This window comes from Ipomoea triloba, chromosome 4, assembly GCF_003576645.1.
Source record: "Ipomoea triloba cultivar NCNSP0323 chromosome 4, ASM357664v1".
NCBI classification, from domain to species: domain Eukaryota; kingdom Viridiplantae; phylum Streptophyta; class Magnoliopsida; order Solanales; family Convolvulaceae; genus Ipomoea; species Ipomoea triloba.
The window spans coordinates 9,823,675-9,830,369 of NC_044919.1; the positions used below are offsets into that span (position 1 = coordinate 9,823,675).

A 6,695-nucleotide genomic window follows, 5' to 3' on the forward strand; every position below is an offset into this window, starting at 1 on the left:
TTGTTATAATTCTTTACCCAAAATGATATTTGTGATGATAGGTGATATGGATTGAGATTGTATGATCTTTGTGTAAGGCTTCGACCCTTGTTGTTGTGATAGGTGATATGGTTTGAGTTTGTAGGATCTTATTGTAAGGCTTAGGCCCTTGTTGCTTTGATGGTCACTTTTGGACCAAAACCATGTATGGCTCTGTTGCCTCTTTTTTGAGTGATAATAAAAAGCAAAGTTTGATAAAAAAAAATTATTTACTTCATAATGCACATACACAAATAACACAATAATAATGCTATTTCATATTTATTTCAACATTATATTATCATAAAGTCATTGATGATAACCTCTAAATACACTGCACGCATCAAAAAGCAAAATGTTCTTCCCCCAACATGACATGAACAATTAACTTACAACCATTGTTGTTACGTTGTTGGCTGCCTGGTAGCCCACTACATCAATCATCAATTACAGACCGATCATGGCTGGTGAAACAAGGGTCTCCACGTAGCTAGTTACCATATAACCAAGAGCATAGGTGATATTAAAATTCTTACCCCTTTTAGCATTAGGCCTATGGAGCTTCAGCTGACACCCAACTATCATTAGAATATCACCGCTTTCTGAAACATGTGCAATTGCGATCCTAGCATTACATATATCCATGTATGCAGTGTTCTCTATACCCCGGGGAAGTGGATGATGAACTGGTAAGTTCGAAATGCAGACTCGTTTAGTCCAAGATTCTTCAACTCCATACTCATTCATCATCCAAACTTCCATTTGACTTTTGTGATGAAAACCTGCAAAAAGAAATCCTCTTGATTCACTTATACAAATAGCAGCCCCATGTTGATGGCTGGGTAACGCCATAGCTTTGGCAGTTTCAGTGGTTAATTTAAAAGAAATTAGGTTCCATTTCCAGTCACTGTCGGCTAAGTTGTTGTTGCACCAGTTGAGACAACCACTCACAAACACAACAATTATGGGATTAACAAACCCACTACTAAACTCTCTTTCAATTCTTTTCCATGTCCCATGCTTAAAACTATACACCAAAACCACATACTCATCACCGTTGTGAGCATTATAAGCATAAACGACCTTGTAGTCATCATGACGCTCATCGTACCCAAACCCAAAAATTCTCAAGTAGCCCAACTGCCAGACATCTGGGATTGTCTTGAGGTTTCCATTTGATGAAGGGTTCCAAATTATTATTTGCTGCGGTTTACCGCGAAAGCAAAAGAGCCCATTGCAAGAACCCAAAAACTCGAAACCACCTCCCGGGATTGAGACTGAGCGGTCATATGTAATAAACTTGCGAAATGATGATTGCTTGTTTTCTGTAATAGAAAACAACGACATATAGCTAATAATCCAATTTAAACTGTTATATGTCATGACCTTATTATCCTTTTTCGATTGAAAATGTATGTGCAATTTGACAAATTATGGAGATGAGATTATGCCACGCCAAGCTTTTGAAACACACCTAAATTTACACAGAGACTTCACAGGCAGCATTTTAAGGATTTCCGTGATTATATCTTGATTCAAATTTGGTTGTGGCATATGGCGCTTAGGAGTAGGGAATGGCATCTTGATTGTGAGTGCGTCTAAAATTCCTTTTGCTATCTGAAAACAAAAATAATAATACCAATTAGTTTCATATTTTATAAATTGATAAATAAATAGATTTGAACACATTTAATAGCTTTCTAGTGAAAATGAAATCTTGAAAATTTTGTACAACTATATATATATAGAGAGAGAGAGATATAGAGAAAGATAGAGATAGAGATAGAGATAGAGAGAGAATTGTAACAAAATAGCCCAAAAGCTATTTGAACTTTTGTAGTGTTTTTTCTTTATCTCTTTCTCACTTTTAATTGCGGACTAGTTTGTAAATGCGGGTGTATTATGTAACCAAAATTTAGAGCAAAATAGAAAATGTATTTAGTAAAATATGTTTCGAAATGAATATATCCATGCTTTACAAATTTCAATTTCTTTACAAAGAAAATAATTTTTTTGTGGTTGTTCAAATGGACAACAAAATAATTTTCAAGTGTTATAGCTAGCCAAGGGGATGAGAATAGAAATTACCTTCTCAATCCAAGGAGTTTCGGTGACGGCTGAAGAGATCGGGTTGATAGATGTATATAAACCTTGTTCTTCAATTGAGAGACGAGAGTCAAAAGAGATTGAGAGAGAGAGAGGATTAAAGTGAGAGGAGACTTGAGAGAGAGGATTTCGGTACTGAGTGAGAGAGAGAGAGAGAGGGAGAGTGGGTAGAAGGGGGAAATGGCGAAGAGCATATAAAGGGTTCGGGTTAGACATTTGAACGGGAGCAAACGAAAATAAATTCCATTTATGGAATTGGGCTGGGCCTATTTTTTTCCATTTTGAGAGAGGGGAGCGGGATAGGGTACAGGGGGATGGTAACGAGCATATAAATAATTAGGGTTAGGGTTAGACATTTCGAGTTAGCGGAAATTGGGTGGGCCCATAAGAAAATTACATTCAGAGATCGAATTGGGTCTATTTGTTTAATTAATTGTAGAAAAGGTTAGGAGTATATAAAATGGAAATGTAGGAAATGGAAATGGAAAAAAAAATCCATACAAGTAACCCTTAAAGTATATTTGGTTTGCATAATTCAGTTTGGAGGAAAAAGAATAATATTCAATAGAGAATCAAAAAGCAAGATATATAATTGAAATTATATTCCATTATTTGGTTCTTGGATTTAATATATTTTAGGAATTGTATTTAGGTCTCGGTTCGTTTTAGAAATATAAATCACGTAAGCATTCAAATTATTGAAATATCTTATATGATAAAAGTTATTTATTCAAGGATATCATATTCTTGAGAATAGTATTTTCAAGAATATATAAACTTACCAAAAGATGGAATAACCGTACTCATTCAAATTCTATACCATTCTAACCATATTCCATGAATCAAACGTGTTGTTAGTCTTTTAGGTTCATGTGTGTTTTATTCTAGCTTCTTTATTGCATCTTTCATTAGCAATTAGACATTCTATTACTTTTGATTGAAGATATTGAATTAAAAGAACGAGAAGATGATGATGTCGTAGACATAAGTTGTACCGGTCTTTTATAAGCTTTGGGGAACTGTTGCTCTAATCCATCAAATCTTTTGGAACATGGGTTCTGCTGCGAAATTTGGAACCACATCCTCAAACGATGCCATGTATGAAACACTTGTATGATCGAACGTGGTGTGCCCCATGAGGTACGTAGGCACTACTATATGTTGGCTTGCTCATGCTTGTGCAAGGGTAATAGAATTAGTGTGGGCTCATCGCGCACAACACATAACCCCCGTGCAGTGTAAGGTTTCCAACATGGCTATACCTCTAGCTTTATCTCGTGCCCCACCGTCTACCGGAATAAGGATAACCACCTCCTAACTGAATGAACAACCCGAAGAAAATAAGGAGAAATACCCAATTAAGAATGTCACTGAAAATGGCCATTAGAATTAAAGAATCTTTCGACCTCGAATTAGATTAAGGTATTGCCCCACTTTCGTGACGTCTCAATCCAAAACTCATAAGCTCAAAGGCATTCTTGGGTCCCAATCTCCTAACTTCCGAAGGTGAGATTGGGTTGTGAAGAAGGAAGCTCAAGTTCCTCACCCAACTTTCATTACGGTGGTTTACTCTCCAAAAACAAGAAAATCCTTGTTGCGCACCAAGAATCATTATGTTTTATCCTTCATCACAAATTGTTAATTGATTGTGTTATTGGGTGGATAACGTTAATTTAATTGAATTGATTAGAGGGAATTATAGTGTATACATCATGCCTATTAATTTCACACTCTTAGGATAAATGAATAAATAGTTTGGTTGTCTTATCAGGTTATTTATTTGGATCATAAATGGGTATTCCGTAGTTCTTTTAGGACATAATGAGTCCTGATTGTTTGAATAAATGTCTTAAGCATATGAACATTATAGGCACGTGCCTTCAAGTTATGCAATATTATAGGGTACACAAAGGAGACATTTGATTAACTCATTAGAGTGCGCCAAAAGAACTTTATTTTGAGAAGCAACAGTGCAGTAAACCTAACCTATCTAGTTTGCCATAATAATTTGCAAAATCTCTATTGTAGTGTTTATCTAGTTTCCAAAGCCTCTGATATAGTGTATGTTCTGCCAGATCTTTACTGAGACTGACACTAAATCTAACTAACCTATCTAGTTTGCCATAATAATTTGTCAATTACATGTTGGGATTTATAATACTTAAACACTATCAAACTCACCCTTTGCCTATTATTTGACAAAACAAACTTGAAATAGAACAATACAATTAAACAACCAAAAAGCTCAATAGGATGAATAATTATCAAATTAGATGTACTAGGGATGATAAAAAAACAGAAGGTCTGAAATGTATGGTAATTCTTGCACACTGGACTTCATCAAAACGAATAGATAGACTGTCAGAATATGTAGATGAGCACGAAATACCTGACTTTCGGACTCAATTCTTGTCTTAATCCAATCTCTTGCAGATCCCCAACGAGGACCTTGGCACATCAATTCGATCTGCGTCTAAGGATTTTGTAGAATTGTCAGCTGATAAGATATATGGTGGAATTGTAACAGATCACATATGAGTTTTTAACCCAAATTTGCCTTTTAATTGGTAGAATGTCATTTCTCTTTTATTTCTCCATCCTTTGATCCATGTAGAAATAACAACATGTTGTCACTCGCGTATGACATTTCTTACGACAATAATGACATGTAGGAATATACTGTATGACCTTCTTTCTTAAATTTTTTCCTGATTTGGTCCTCATGTTAAATATAATATTGGTTTAGAAAGCGTTAAATTTAAGGGTAAGAAAGTAAAAATTAGCTTGTTGTTGAGATGGGCAAATTGAGTTCATCAACTTAATGCATTGGGCTCTACATTAGTGGAAATGTGAAGAATAGGTTGATGCTTAAGCGAATTTGGACCAGGCTAGTTACGAACGGATAAGTCTCTACAACAAATTTGATGCGATGATATTATTATTGTTTCACCCACACCAAAAAGAAAAAAAAAATTATTTGTTTCATCACCTTTAAATATGCAAATCTGGAGAGGCAATTCCACTAGCTAATTTTACATTAGTACCCTTAAATTTTATATTTACTAAATGAATATTTATTCAGAAGACTAAATTTGGAACATAATCAATAGTTAATGAATCATTTATGGTCATATTGAAAGTACATAAATAATGACAATTGTTAAAGACCAATAATCATGGGACAATTTATGATCTAATTGAAAGTCCGAGATAAAAATTGATAAATGGCAATACTAATGGAACCATTCATGGAATTAACTCATTAAGAAAATTGAATGTGTAATGACATTTTAATGAATCTGTAGTTTTATAATGAAATTAAAGGTATGTATGGAATCTGCCTAGGACGAATATAGATAGATTTTTGCTCCATGCATGCACTAAATTAAAACCCCCACTCCATAGAAGAATTATACCCCATAATCATGTTTCAAGCTTTCGCCTTTGTCTCCATTCTTCTATCGTCAAAATTACAATTGATAATATAATCGCCCAAAGTCATAATAATCCTTAAGGCGACGTCTAGTCCAAGAGTACAAAGCTTCTCTTAATCGAAACAATTTTAATCTCATCAAAACAGTGTGTCTGTGCGGGTACATCCATTTTAAAATCCAATGAAATTTAACTTAGAGAAACATTTCTATCTTACCTGTTTTGCATTCACAGAAATCAATAGTTCTCACCAAACATGGCTAGTAATATTTACTTCATAATGCACATACACAAATAACACAATAACAATAATGCTATTTTATATTTATTTCAACATTATATTATCATAAAGTCATTGATGATAACCTCTAAGTAGACACATCAAAAAGCAAAATGTTCTTCCCCCAACATGACATGAACAATTACCTTACAACCATTGTTGTTACGTTGTTGGCTGCCTGGTAGCCCACTACATCAATCATCAATTACAGACCAATCATGGCTGGTGAAACAAGGGTCTCCACGTAGCTAGTTACCATATAACCAAGAGCATAGGTGATATTAAAATTCTTACCCCTTTTAGCATTAGGCCTATGGAGCTTCAGCTGACGCCCAACCATCATTAGAATATCACCATTTTCCGAAACATGTGCAATTGCGATCCTAGCATTACATATAGCCATGTATGCAGTGTTCTCTATACCCCGGGGAAGTGGATGATGAACTGGTAAGTTTGAAATGCAGACTCGTTACAGGCCATCGAACTTTACCTGAAAAATTAATTAGACCGTCAAACTTTTTAAAATTGCAATTAGGTACATAAACATGTCGATTTAGTTCATCAAGTCATAATTACCTGTTAGTGACCTGTTATAGCGGGTAAATGTAAATATGACTTTTTTTTTGCAAAAAATATGTCAAATTGGCCATCGAACTTTACCTGAAAAATTAATTAGGCCCTCAAACTTTTTAAATTTGCAATTAGGTAGATAGACATGTCAATTTAGTTCATCAAGGCATAATTACCTGTTAGTGACCTGTAATAGCGGGTAAATGTAAATATGACTTTTTTTTTTTGCAAAAAATATGTCAAATTGGCCATCGAACTTTACCTGAAAAATTAATTAGGCCCTCAAACT

General features: G+C 34.5%; 1 pseudogene; it reads right to left on the reverse strand.

Annotated features, from left to right (window-relative positions):
• Positions 1–465: 465 nt before the first annotated feature.
• On the reverse strand, positions 466–6,239 carry LOC116015768 (annotated as a pseudogene).
• Positions 6,240–6,695: the final 456 nt, after the last annotated feature.